Below are 13,865 nucleotides of genomic sequence, written 5' to 3' on the forward strand. Positions count from 1 at the left end.
TATTATGGGTTACTGCTTGAGGCTATTTAGTGTGACTTCTGAATAAGTAGTCTTTTATTCTGAATAGCATTGAGAGTTAGCTTTTTGCTTTACCTTCCGTTGAAAGTATTACTTTCTAGTATTGTTACTATTATAGCATTACCATTCACGACTTTTACTGCAGCAGTAAAAGTCGTCAAGTTAGGAATTTTTAATTAAAAAAAACAACAACTAACAGTACTGAATTGTCTTTTTTGTTGCATACATGTAAATTGTTTTATATTATGAATGTATCGAGTAGAGTTTCTAAAACGTAGACAAATATCAACATATATAGCTGAAGAAACAATTGTAGATTGCAAAGATATACAAATTCGGTTTCTTTTTGGACAGAGGGTGTATACCTACATATTATACACCCTCTGTCCAAAATGAAACCGAACTTTTCCAAAATAGAAAAAAACTAGTGGCGCCACCTGTTGCATCTCTTCGTTGTCGAAAGGGACAACTTTCATTAGTATTGTTTCAACTGCTTATGACATTTGTTTCATTAGAAGCCGAGTTATAGTGTCAAGAGTGACAGTGTCTTTTGACGAACGATCGGAAAATGAGTTTCAAACAGAGAGCTGCGATTGACTTTTGTTCAACTTGGTAAAAGTTTTACCGAAGCGCATCACATGCTTCAAGAAGCATACGCTGATGAATGCTTATCCCGTACTCAAGTTTACGAGTGGTTTAAGCGATTTCAAAGTGGTCGTGAGACGCTTGAGGACGACGAAAAGCTGGGCCGTCCAAAAACTGGACTGAGCGAAGTTAACATCCAGAAAGTGCGTGATTTCTTCAAAGGAAACTCGAAATCTTCCGTGAGATTGATTGAAGATGAACAGGGGATTCCAAAATCAGCTGTGCACGACATTTTGACCGATATGGTTTGGGCCTTCGTAAATTGAATTCGCGATTTGTTCCCCACAAGTTGACCGACGACCAAAATTGTATCGAAATGAACACTGCAAGGAGCTCGTTAAAACCGCTCGTAAGGACTCAAACTTCCTTGAAACGATCGTTACTGGTGACGAAACATGTGTTCTGAGTATGAGCCCGAAATTAAAAAAAGAAAAAAAGGACTACAAGTATACCATTCCAAACCAATAATAATAACATTAGAAGAGTATGTTGATGATCTCTTAATATGAAGCCATGGACATCTTAAGTTTATGATTTCCTCAATAGCCAACATCCTGACAATAAATTTTCCTAAAATGATTCTGATGGTTTACTTCTGTTTCTAGATCTAAAGCTGACTAAAGAATCTAATAAATGAAAAGTTTCTATCTTTTGAAGACTTACGATATAGAGATAAGTCTTCAAAAGATAGAAACGTTTCATTACCAAATAAGCGAGGCCTCAGCTATCATCAAATATACTCACGAGGCATCGTGTGAATCGCAAATGATTCACAGATCCGATGCCTCAACACAGAGATGTTAAGTTTTATGGAATGAATTGGAACTGTTGCATGGTTAGCATGACTCAATCATAAGACTAATGGGACAATGAAAATACAAATCTGGTTTTCACCTTCAATGATTGAATAAATGATCAAAGTCATCTCCACCTATACCAAAACAGCGCATGATACCTCATGCAACGTTACCCCAGGAATCATTTGAATAACCAAGATACCAAAGAACTTTATTGGTCCTGCCTTCTAGTATCCCAAACTGATAAGGGATGGAACTACATCGAATTCGGAATTAAACAAACTATTAGCTGATTCATTACAACACAGTGTTACCATTTTTGTCATGATTTTATTACGTATAACAGAACCTAAAAAAGATGCTGTTAAAAAAATTCTTCCAACCACGAATTAACTATTAAAAAACTTTCTTCTGTTGACATCGAATAAATCAGCTGATTTGTATCGCGATGAGAATGAATTCCACTTTATTGCTATGGTAAACAAATTTTGCTTTCGTTGCTAATCAGAAAATATTTGGGAAACCTTCACGGTGTAGTTTCTTGAAAACTTCATTCAGATACTTCTATTTATCTTCGCTTTGCTTTATTTTTCATTAATTGGAATATTCAAATTAAATAGAAATGATGGCTTTTTTCAACACTCCTACATAGTTATTTCGTTTGGCCATCACATATATATGTCTTAGTAGAAAGAAATATATATATATATATTTTTTTTTAATCTACGTTCGTGTCATGTTTTTTAACAGCCTGTATCTTCCCCACTGCTTGGTAAAGGCCTCTCCCATTGCGGGAGGGTGGGGTGTACTTCTTCCATGGTGACCCATTCCATCTTGGGAGATGAATTCATACTTGTCTGGATGAATGTATGAAGGTGAAAGACAATCACGAACATCCATGCTCTAGGCGCAGATTCGAACCTGCGGCCTCTTGGTTGGGAAGCGGATGACCAACCACTCGGCCAACCAGGCCGCTCATGTCATGTACATCTTCATAATAAATTCAAATTAAAAAAAAAAAAAAGAAAAGAAAACGTATTAACAGAGAGGGAGATTTCTAAATAAATAATTGCCATGCATCGAATGAGAATAAACCAGATGTTGAAAACAGCATTACTGACATAGTATATGTCAGTTCTCTAGTAATAGATTCATCACTACGTAGACCTTTGATACATATCTCATAAAAATGTTCTTAATTTTACTCTTTTTTCAAATTGATAATGGTTTCAATTCCTTCAAGATTTAGGACCCTAGGAATTGAAATGTTTGTGTGCGAGAAATTCAGACCAATAACAACAGTACAAGGGAAGCCTTTTTGGACGCCACATAAGAACCATTAAAACAGAAACGTGGCCATCGAGAGCGCTGGCGAACTACCCCAGAGTACATAAGCATGGCTACTTCCTTAATATCTTGTGTCCACTATGGTGTTTGTTCTTAATTTGCTATCATTGCAGACGACTTCACCACATGCTACCCTAGCAGACTCGGTCATATTTCCTTTACAGTTTGCCACTGAAACTCCAATGGGTAGTTCTTTCCGAATTGATTCATTTTTGTTTCAATAATGGATTCTCTTCAACGCAGGTTGTCTGTAATTTTAGTAGTCCAGAGAACGGCCATTTTGGCCTATTCATCTGTTCAGATGAGAGGCAATTACAATCTTCTGTCATTAGATAAATAATGAAGATTTATCTCAAAGTGTTAAGAAAGAAAGATCTCCGCAGATGCCACAAATTATCGGTAAATTTTTGCTGCAAGTTGATTTTGACGTGTGGTGTGTTCTATTTTCCAGTTGCTATCTGATCAAAAATATCGGGACACATCTTTGTAACAGTGGATATGGATATATACACATCACAACCATGGCTCATATAGTCATAAGAGAAAGCACGCTGTCTGGCAATCTTCGTACACAAATATTAATAGTAAAATAGGTCTTACTAAAGAGTTTAGTGGCTTTTGATATTGCACTATCATGGGATGCCACTTTGGAAACATTGTAATAAATTAGTTCAAAAAATTTCTGCCACACTGTAGATGACCCGATTTACTGTAAGTGGTGTTAATGTGAAGCGAAAATGGAGCAACAACAAAATTGCGACCTGGTAGGCCACATCGCAGAGCGGACCACTGAGTGCTTAAGCGCGTGACCCAAAAAAATCACCAGTTCTGGGTCGAAACAGTTGTGCCGATTTCCGAAATGACCCTGCAGATAACGCCAGCACCAAAATTGTACGTTGTAAGATGAAGACTATGGGTTTCCATGATCTTCGTTAGCCGCACTCAAACTTAACAACAGCAAGGGAAACGTCAAGCGTCGGATGGAGTGGTGACTCACCACCTTTTGACTTTGGAGCAGTGGATCTACCGTGATGAGTCACGCTTCACTATCTGGCAGTCTGACAGATGATTCTGGGTTTTGCAGATGCCAGGAGAATGCTATCTGCTCGAATGCGTTGTGCCAACGGTGAAGTCTCACGGAGGAGGCATCATTAACAGGAAACGCTCCGTTCGGTGAACGCTCTTTCTTGCATCAACGCGACAATACCCCCCCCCCCAGTCAACCATTTCTCATGAAATGGTTTCATGAGTTTCATCACAAGTTTTTTCATGTTGAAAAAATTTGATTGGCCTGCACAGAGCTCTGATCTCAATCCCATCGAAACCTGTGAGATGGTATTGAGATCAGATTGCGAGTCAAGACAAATACCTCGACATCAGTGACCGACCTCACAAATGCTCTTCCGGAAGAAGAGAGAATTGAACGGAATTACTGCTGCAACTTACCAAAATCTTGTGGAAATCCTCAGAAGATTGAAGGCTGTTATGGGTGCCAAGGGTGGACCAACCAACTCCACATTAACGTTTTTCATATTACAGTGAGAGCTTTGATGAGCAGGCATCCGGATATTTCTCATCAGATAGTGACGGGAAATATCCCATATGATTTCATGTGGTGATCGTAAAACATTCCTCTACATGGGGAAAGTTCGTGATGTTCAATGGGATCCGATTTGGTTCATCACTGACAATGTAAAACAACAAAAACACTACGACAAGCAAAACGTGAGATCGAATAATTATATTTAGAAAACAAAAATTAATACTAAACGAGATGATTCATAAACCAGAACATGCAGAAAGCATTCAAATTGAAAAATAAATAATGTCAAAAAAAAGTCAACTGTCTCATATCAGATATTATCGCACCCAGTCTAAACGTCTTAACATTTCTCGCAAATATGTCTCACTCACAGAATCGAATGCAACAGAATAGGTTATAATATAATAATAGGTGATATAAAGACTGTATTCCGAATAGGAGTAATAATAACACATCGCCATCCTTAGACCTACCATCAGTATTTTGACACTTTCATTGTATACAGTATTACCTCACTTACCAGAAAAGAAATAGAAATATAATAACTTTGTTCTGTATTAAATGCAACACACAAACACGGGAAGCACCGACAATATATCACAGTATATCTTAACCTTTTTGAAACTACGGAGCTCTACATAAAACTATTTTAAAGTTGACAACAAATTCTATTCATGCTTCATCCTTTATCCAAGTGAAAGTTTGCGTTTGCATGTAAAGTATCTTCACAGCTAGACTGCTTGTATATAGAAGTTGTTGACGTCACATCAGTTGTCTTGGTATCCCATAATGCAAAGCACGTTTCCTTTCAGAAGTGTATAATGCTATGCACATAATGGGAAAGACTATTATCCAGACCGGTTTCGAGCTTTATTAAGGTATGTTAAAGTGCTGGGATATTTCTCAAAACTCTGCGTGATCACACCAAATCTCACTGAGCGATCCCAAAGGATCGTTATTAAACTCATCACTTCTGATCTGAATCACTCCTGGACAGGAAACTCAGCTGTGGTGTCACTCGGTGGCAGGCAAAATTCCACCACCGAGAAGAACCTCTCTATTCTCCAGGAAGCAAGCCAACCCAAAGACGAACGTCATCAGTGGTAGCCAGACCCAGAGGGGATACCATAGTTGAAGTAATATAGAACTGATATATTTCCCATATACAAGTAGTGAAAAGGTGTATCACCTTATCATTAAAATACTCCAGATCAGAGATGGCTGTAATAGTTTTTGTTTAGTCATGAAGATAATTAACGCCCAAACTTTGTTTATACTTGAATAAAGGAATATAGAAGAATATAATTTCTTGTAAACTTTATCTTCGTAATCAAGTGAAAAATCAGTCTATGACTGTCTCTGACCCAGAGTATTTTAACAATAAGTTGATATACCTATTCACTACTTGTACTCGTATATGGGAACTTGTATTATTATACATCAGTTTAAAAGTATTCTTCCTGGGTCTTGCTCATACTGATGAATCCTCAGTAAATGTCGAAATCGGTCTAGGTTGTGCACCTTTTCCTTATTCTTTGCCGGCCTAGTTTGCCGAGTGGTTAGAATCCCTTGGTTGGCATGGACTCTGTGATTGTCTTTAAGTGGGAGATGAGTTTCACCGCCCGGTGTGAGACCATCTCCCAGCTTATTGGAGGCTTGAAGTGGCTTGAAAAAGTTCCGTGTTTGTTCTCTACAGCAGGGTTTCCCGACTATGTAAATAATAATAATAAATTAAAAAATACAAAAAAATAATAAAATTGATAAAAATAGAAACAAAAAAAATCCACACTATAAAATAGATTTGAAAATAATCTTTCGTGCGTGGAAGCAATATAAAAAAATTCTGATGAGAAGGGTGCTTTGCATTATGGGATAGCAAGGCAATTGATGTGAAGTCAATAGCCTCTATATGCAAGTAGTCTAGTCGAAAAAATATTTCACACGCACACGTTGTTCGCTTACATTTGAATAAAGGATTAAACAATAATATAATTTTTGTCACCTTCAACTTCTTAACCAAGTGAAAAATCTTACTATAAAACTATTTCTTTGCGGCGGAACCCCTATGCAACTTTTTGCAAAAAAATTATCGGACAAGAAATTATGACAATGAGCAGTTACATATTACATACAAAATATTGTAACGAAAACATTCAAAAAAACTTCTGTTGTTTTAAAAAGAAATCTCACTTAAGCTGTTCACTCGTATCGATAAATAAATTTACTAAATAATTACAGTAATATTAACTCTTTCAGTGCACCGTAATACTGGTAAGTCACGCCACCTAGTAACGATGAAGACCGTCTTCCAACAGGCACGGCTTTGCTGAATGTTATATAAATAATTTCATTTATAATTTACATGTTATTTTTTTTAAAAAAACTAGTCCGGAAATGTCCCGAAATTAATATGGATTATTTCTAAACTAGGCACCTAGCTTGTCATGCGCATAACTGCCAAGTTTGTTTTTTTTCCGATCTTTACCGACATTGAGAATTCGTACTAGGCAAAGGTAGTTTATTGAATTACCGTTAATTATAACAAAAATGATATATGAAAACATTTTTCTTTCTAGATTCTACACGTGCAAATTCATTAATGATATTATCAAATGATTTTATTAATATATCACTCTTTAAACACAAACCAGTTAGGGAAGTTCTGCGATTTTTTTTTTAATCCAGTATAATAGTCGATTATAAGTCTGGTGGCAGCATAATGAGTTGTTGGATTAGCATTAGCTAGTTCTTGATACTAAGTGCTACGTTTTTTGTTAATATGGCAGAAAGTATGCGTATTTCTTGTGTTTTCAGGCAGATCGGTTAGAAATATATACACGTTTGCAAAAGAATATTGTTTAATTTGCCAAATATTTGCTATGTAGCCACTGAAGATGGTCCGTAATATTCAGACCGAAATATTTGTCAAATTAAACATTATTCTTGTGCAAACGTGTATATATTTCTAATCGTTATGTCACAAGTATCGTTAAAAAATCAGGCAGATCGGTGTTAGACCAGCAATAATGCAAGCTGCCTCGAAAGATATTGTCCTGTATCCTTTAATTATTCGTATGGCTGTAAGGCGTTGAACTCTGTTTAACTTTTGTTGTTGTTTTTAGGTTTTAGTGCATTTCCACGTGGGTACAGCGTACGATGTCAATAAGAGTATGTCTCCGGTATACATTGTTTTTAGCGCTCGTTAGCCTAGTCCAGTTTATCCTTGCCGACTTAGCTAGAAAGTTTACAATATGTAAGTTTTTCCCACCAATATATCAGACGTGCTTGTTGAAGTTAAATTTGTTGTCTCTTGCTGTTCCCAGATATTTTAACTCACTGGAAAATTAGAGAACTTTTCCGTATAGGAAGACTGTTGATTGTTTCGATTTTTTGCGTGAGATGTAGAGCACTTTAGACTTGGTGCTGTTAAAAGTAACTTTCTCCTCACGAATCCAATCCGCAATTTAAAAAAAAAAAATTCTTTGGCAGTTACTTTTAAGTGTAAACCGTCGCTTCCCTGAATGATTATCACATCATAGACAGACGATATGACTTTGGTCTCAGTTGTGAAAGGAAATTTTAATAACGAATCGTACTGGATGTTCCAGCAAGAATCTCGCAGGCAGCAGCTTTTGATTTCGTTACAGTTGTGGTTTTCAATATCATGATCATGGTCTGGGAAATATATTTTTTGTAGGTGTTTTTTTTTTTTTTTTTGGACATTTGAAAACTCTTAATTGAGTAATTATGACAGGCCATCATGCACAACAAAAGTCATCCTGTCTTGTGTGAGCTTTTTAATGTCTACAGTGCTTGATGGAGTTCTAAATACATACTCTTGACAAAGTGCAGCCGTCTTCTCATTTAGTCGATATTTGGCGTTTTCTACCGAAAGCTATTTTTTTTTTAAATTCCATACTTAAGCTACTTACGAGTAAACCATAACACGAATTAGTGTTATCCAGAAGAGGGCGATCCGTTTACGAACTAATCTCCTTTCTCACAGATTCCACACCAGTCTCTTTCTCACAGACGCGGTTTCTTTTATGACTTTTCAGTAAGTATTTTCATAAGCAATTTTAAAATGGCAATTACGATTTCTAGCTTTTCTGTAAACATGTCATAATTGCAACAGATGCTGGTGGATATCCATACACAGTTCAATCTCAAACTTATCGAAGCAACTTCTCATTGTCGTTCTCTTTCATTCCATCTATCTCTTTTCTTTGGAAAAGTCTTCTTCGTACCATGTTCTTCAACTACTACGCCTTCTAGCTGTTCGTGCTGGAGGTAGTGTTCCAAAATTCACATCAAAAGATTCCGTCATTCTATTGATAATCTATTAAAAATTAGGCCATGTAATATGTCTCGAATTATGAAAGAAAATAAAAGAAAGCAAGAAAAAAAAAAGGGAGAAGAAACGGATGAAAAACGAAAAGCTTGTCAAAGAGAGATTTTAGTTTGATTTTTATGACGCAAAGACATCAAAAAAGTCATAGTACTCCAGGACACAGGTTACAGCAGTACATCCATGGTAAACAGTTTGTAGAAGAGAGAGAGAGAGAGAGAGAGAGAGAGAGAGAGAGAGAGAGAGAGAGAGAGAGAGAGAGAGAGAGAGAGAGAGAGAGAGAAATATCATCTAAAACAGTTAGAAAGAGAATTTGTTAAAAAGAGAAAATATTTATTTCTCATAAATAGTTTCATCTCTCTAGCTACCTCTTGAATTTCTTTAGTTAGGAGGACCATCATTGGAGGTTTTGATCGTTTAAGTGAAATGTCAACACTTTCGACTTCGTGTTGTTGAATGTGATTTTCTCCTGTGCGACAATTCTGCAAGTTAAAGTGGTTTTTCATTGGTCTTTGCTTCTATTTGTAAGCCATCCCATCCTCGAATGATGACCATTATATAATCTGCAAAAGTAATAACTTTTTTTGGGGGGGGGGGAGTTTCGGAATTCTGGTCCCCAATAAGAACCTTCCTGACAACCTACTTCGACTTGTTTTGTTATATCTAAGTTTTCAATGTCATGGTTGCTGTTCTATCTTTAAAATAATTTTTATAAAATTGAATAAGTTTTTACGCATTTAAAATTCCTTAACTGATTATTTTTGGCTCGGCACCGTGCATTCAAGGCGCTTTGAACATTACCAGAGAGCGAGAGAAGGACTTGCAGTACGTCGGATTTTTTTTTTTCCCCCTAGAAGCTAAAAGGCTGTCTCTGCCTTATGTGAATTTTTTAACTTCCATAATAGCGTATACAGTACTTGGCTAAATACTGATTGCAACATAATAGGTCTCCTCAAAAGATAAAATGGATTATTCGATCTATTTAGAAGCCTTTCTATAATTTCCGAGACATATATAAGTCTAATTGGCCTGTAGGTACCAATTCCCTCAGATGCTTTTTTTACGGATGTCATTATCGATATAATATGGAGTGTTTCCATATAAAGAAAACTTCTCTATCTCGAGGCATTCGTGGTGCAAAGTTGTAAGAATTTGAAATATTCATAAACGACTTTAAGATAATGTCACTAGTTATCCCATCCTCACTAGTGGTTTATCTTGGGTCCATTGGTTTTAGTAGTGATAAGATTTCACCAGTCATACTTTTTCGTCCTGTAAACTCAAGAAAATCGACCGTAGAACCCACACGCTATTTCACACTTAAAAATATTGTGTTAAGGTAAGGAACCATGAAACAGCGACACTTGTTAACGGTTTAGATAACGGTTTTACACATGAAGATGAAGTTAAATATAATTTGTTATTCCTGTATATTTTGCTCACTTTGTCATGATCTTCATTTATGGAGAACACACAAGAATTGGTAACAGCATTTAAACTATGAATACAAGGACGAGTCGCACAGCATGCGTATAATATCACGTGTCTCGGTCATTGCTGTATAGTAGGAGGAAACCTCCTACCCACTTTTTCATTGACGTCATCCATCACTATGTTTGTTTCATGTTTCTCTTTTAAGTGTTCATGAAACTCTTCAACTTCTTCACTTTTTTGTCAGCTGTGGGTGCATAAGCTTGGATATTATTTATATTAACAGGGTTTCCCTTAAGTTGTAAGAGCATTATCCTTTCAGAAAATGGAATCCAATTTATTACTGATTTATCGATTTCTTCATCTACTATTACAGCTACACTGTCGATGTTTGTTCTCATCATTCCCTGAGTAATACATTGTCATGTTACCTTGTTGATATTGTCCAGATCCTGGCAATCTTGTCTCGAAAATTCCCAAAATCCGGACCCCCAGTCTCTTCATTTCTTGTAGCATTTCTTAATTTGCCAGCTTCATAATGAGTTCTGATATTCCAAGTTGCGAGTTTAAAAGTGGACACCATTTTGAGCACGGAGATTCTTCGCACCCTTGTCTTATTTAAGGGACGCCTGGAACTCGGATCCAGTAGTAAAAGTTTGCTCACCATTGTGGTTGTTCTGGAGATAGAGCAGTAGTTTCTCCATTTGCTTTCTGCTCCGCTGTATTACTGACGTACACAACATAATCATAATTGCATCTGCAAGTCTCTGATTTAATTCGCCAGATTGTTTTACTTATATCGCAGCAAGCCTCCATATATGAAGGCTGTTCCCCGATTCTCCAACTGAGAACGCGCCCTGTAGGAATAGCATATTACAGAACGGTAATGTGAGTACAGCTATGGGATTGGATGGTATATTAGCTCGAGTTTTACATGAAAGTGCTAGGGAATTGGGGGTACCTTTCATCACATTGTTTAATCTAAGTCTCAGCTGCTCTGGGTTAGTCCAGAGGCCGTGGAAAGAGGGGAAAAGAGTTCCATTGCGTAAAGGAGGTTCTGTGACTGATGTAGCAAATTACCGATTTCAATCACCATATCAGGAGTGGTTGTTAAGTACTGGAAAGGTTTGGTCAAGAACAAAATACAGGCATGGATAGACGGCAATGGTATACTCTATGGGGAACATGGTTTTGTAAAGGATAGATCATGCCTCAGTAATTTTCTCACCTTTTATAATACAGTGACAACTGAGTTGGATAAAGGAAATGGATTCACAGAAATACTGCTGGACTTTGCAAAGGCTTCTAACAGGATACCACATGGAATTCTAATCAATAAACTGCAGCATGTGGGGATATACATTGGGTTGGTGAGGTGAATAAGATATCAGATCTCAGATATCAGAGAGTACTTTATTCAGGAGTAGAGTCAAGAAGAAGGCCTGAGACTAATGCCATGCTACAAGTCTGTTCTTGGGCGCTACTTTTAACTGAACCACTAATGACATAGGAAAGAATGTGAGAGGAACTGTTCAGTTGTTCGCCGATGATGCAAAATTGAGTATAGCAATGGTTAATATGGATATTAAAGTTTTGCTGGATGATTTGGATAGATTGGCAGTCTGGGCAAAGAAGAATGGATATCAGTTTAATGTGGCAAAGTTTAAGGTTATGCATTTTGCGGTGAAAAGATTACTAGCTGTATACCACATTGGTGGAACTGTACTCCAGGAAATTGATGAAGCCAGAGATTTGGGAGTGTTGGTGGATAGGATGTTAAAGTTCAGGGGACACACAGCAAAAGTGGCTAAATTAGCTCATTAGATCACTTGGTTGCTGAAGAATACTTTTAGGAGCAGAGACAGGCAGGTTATTGTTCCACTTTATCGAGCCTTGATAAGACCCCATCTTGAGTTCCGTGCAGATCTGGATGCCAATGAAACTTGGTGATGACGAAAAGGTGGAGAGGATCCAGATGCGAGTGAGTGAGATGGTAGCAGGTCTATGGAATAAACCTTACGAGAACAGGTTGAAGATTTGTGGGTTACAGAAACTGGTTGATAGGCAGAAAAGGAGTGATATGATTGAGTTTCTGCAAGATTAATACAGAGGAAATTTTTCAGATCAGTTCCGGTGGTGGGAGAACTAGGAATCAACGTTGGAAACTGAGCAAGAGTGTAGTTAGCAAGGGTGTTAGAACTAGGTTTTTTGCTTGGAGAGGAGGGCGGTGAATGAGTGAAATAGTTTGCCAGGGTATTCGGGTGTATTCAATTTATTGAACATGTCATTTGACTATACGACTTGAATTATGAACGGTACTAAATTGTGTTCGCTACTTTTCTCACTTCAATTTTCACCAAGTTCATTTCTAAATTTAAGAAAAATGTTTTCGCACTTGTTAAATTTAAACTAGTTTCTTGTTTTTAAACAAGTGTTGAAACCCTTGCACTCGACCTTCCAAGTTCTCCAATTCTGAATTGAATTCTCTCAAAACAACAGATTGTCTGTCATTCATTAAGTGGGTACAACAGCGTTAAGTCCAATTTGATGTGTTAATAGTTGAAGTCCCTATATGTTAGCTTGGCAAAAAGCACACTCCTTGATGTGCTCTATGTCAGGTGGTTAATGTGCAGTCGAACCACTGTAAATAATTTGAATCCATAACGCTATGAATTATATCGTAGATATAGGAACACAGAAGATAATTTATTATTAATAAAATTAACATATTTCAATCTGAATTTACAAAATTAACTTTAGTGCAACGGACAAATCCAAAAAGCCAGAATAACAACAACTGTAAATATAGATTACATTTTATAAGAATAAGTTGCTCAAAGCTGTTGGTAGACAGTTTTGAGTAACTTTTGTACTAAAAACTGTTCTTTTGTACTAAAAACTTAGTCTCATCCTTATTAGTTATAAACGTTTTTTTCTTGTATATATGTGTCGCGTTAACATCCACCGTACTGTAACCAGTATAGCACGCGGCTCGTATCTCGCTCACGAAACCTGTTCTTATTTAATACCTTCTTCAGATGTCAGTTGCACCGAAACACACCTCTTTATTTAGCATTGAAATGTCCGATTATTCATATTAGGAAAAAATTTTCTTCTTTTCGCTTGTTCAAATGTGACATTGAAACATGCATTTCTGTCCTTTCTTTATGCAATCACATCACATGCCTAGTCTTCTCGGTGTCCAAAACAAGTAACGCCGACTATTGGGAACAAGATGTTACTTTCCGCCTGTCCACTTCCTAGCTAAGTACAAATCCGAAATCTTCCTAACCTCTGTAGATTTGGAATACGAACTAATCAATGAGAGACAGATTTTGGATTACAATTGCTCGTCAACAAACAGGCTTCCAACATCACCGCGTGTGTTTGTGAATGTCTTTAGGAGAATATTTAGAATAATCCTTCCCTGGTAGAAGACCACTGCCCCGCTATACAAGACACGTCAAGCCTCCATTTGGAGGTTTGCATTGGAAACAATTTCCATATTTACTCTCTCTCTCTCTCTCTCTCTGAGCAGGATTCTGAATCATGTAAACTATTGTATCCAGGTACTGACGTACCATAGCTTTGCTGCGTTTTATGGGCGGGATTTGCATAAAAAAATCGTAGAATACGGGACATACTTCGTATGGTTCATTAAATTGACTAACTGCAACTGTTCTTTATTTACATTCTTAATTTTACAATTGAAAGTCCAAAGCGATGAAATATAACC

The sequence above is a fragment of the Typopeltis vanoorti genome, chromosome 8 (genome assembly GCF_054136105.1).
Source record: "Typopeltis vanoorti isolate ZY-2024b chromosome 8, IOZ_Tvanoo_1.0, whole genome shotgun sequence".
NCBI lineage: Eukaryota > Metazoa > Arthropoda > Arachnida > Uropygi > Thelyphonidae > Typopeltis > Typopeltis vanoorti.